Consider the following 1,712-nt stretch of genomic DNA (forward strand, 5'->3'; position numbering starts at 1 on the left):
ATGGGGAACATTTTAAAATACTAATTCACCACATTGGAATTAATGTACCTGATCATGTGCCTGAAAATGTAGATTTTGCAAGGTAGGGCTTGTCGACAAAAACTGGCTATGTTCATCTTGACCAAGTTTTCAGACTTACCTCCAGGAATGACACAAACAGAAATATGTTTTCTGATGGAATGTAATCACTGATGCTATTAGCAAAAAGATTTAATATGAATCTACAAATACAGAAGCAGGCAACCCTGAATATTGCCTGTTGTCTCAGCAGTAAGTGATCTTACCTTGTTTTGGACGGCAGTTCCTTAGTGTCATCCTATGTAAAAACCCACCGAGCTATGTACTTAACATGTATATTTTACCATATGTAAGTCATATATTGCTTTTTTTAAAAAACTGCTCTGGTTTGAATAAGTTATATAAAAGGTGTTGGTGGGAATAATGGGAAATTTGAATTTAGAGTAGAAATGAGATGATATTACAGTAATGCTGATGTCTTGGTTGTCATAGCCACAGAATTTGCATTTAACACTTTAGTGAGAGAACACACAGGTGTTAGGACAACTTTTATATCTGAAAACCTTTAAATAACGTAAAATACTCAGTCGCATATATGAAGAGATCCTTTTGAAATAGAAGTCAGCTCATGATCACCTGCTCAAAACCCTATGGGTCCTGTTTCATTGAGAGGAGAAACCAAAGACCTTGTTAATTCCCCCAAAGCCTTACTTGAGTATCTTCTACTCCATGCCACTCACTCTGATGTCATCTCCAGTATCTCTTGCCTTTTCTATTCCTTGACCTTGTCACTGTCTGGAATGATCTTTCCCCAGAAGTCAATATGGTAAACCTGCTTAACTTTTTAAGTCTTTCTTCAAATGTCCCTTGGTCAAAAAAAAAGCATACTCTGAACCCCTCTTTAAAATCACAAGCTGTTTTTCAATCCCTACCAGTACCAGTTAGCCTCCTCACCCTGCTCTAGTTCTCTATTTTTCTTTTTTTTTTTTCATTTTTTTAAATGTTTTATTTTGAGATAGAGAAAGAGAGACAGCATGAGCAAGGAAGAGGCAGAGAGAGAGAGATAGAGAGAGAGGGAGACACAGAATCCAAAGACAGGGTCCAGGCTCTGAGCTAGCTGTCAGCACAGAGCTCGATGCGGGGCTTGAACCTGCGAACTGTGAGATCATGACCTGAGCCACGGTTGAATGCTTAACCAGCTGAGCCACCCAGGTACCCCTCTACTTTTCTTTAACATTTATCTCCACTAACATAATATGAAATTTATTATTGACTGTCACCCACTAATAGTATAAAGGAATGTCTGTCAATTTTGTGCACTTAGGTATCACAGCTTCCTAAACAGCCTGCCACATAATTGGTGCTCAGTAAATGTTTGATCAGTCAATGATAAGTGGAAAGGTTTGAAGTGAACTGTAAAGGGAAATGGGTTGCAAGTTACCTAGGAAACAGTATTAAAAAATGAGTTGCTGTCCTCTAAAGTATTACTACATACTCACTGTCTAATTGTACTCAAAAATATTCTCTGGGAAAAGAATTTTTTGCTTTGACTCACTCTTGGGAAGAAAAACGTTCTGTGGTGTTTAGCACCCAGAATTCTGTGTTCTATTCTGTTTTGAAGGTTTCTTGAAGGTACCTGGGTGGCTCAGTCAGTTAGGCATCCAACTTTGGCTCTGGTCATTATCTCACTGTTC

This window comes from Suricata suricatta, chromosome 14 (assembly GCF_006229205.1).
Source record: "Suricata suricatta isolate VVHF042 chromosome 14, meerkat_22Aug2017_6uvM2_HiC, whole genome shotgun sequence".
Lineage (NCBI taxonomy): Eukaryota > Metazoa > Chordata > Mammalia > Carnivora > Herpestidae > Suricata > Suricata suricatta.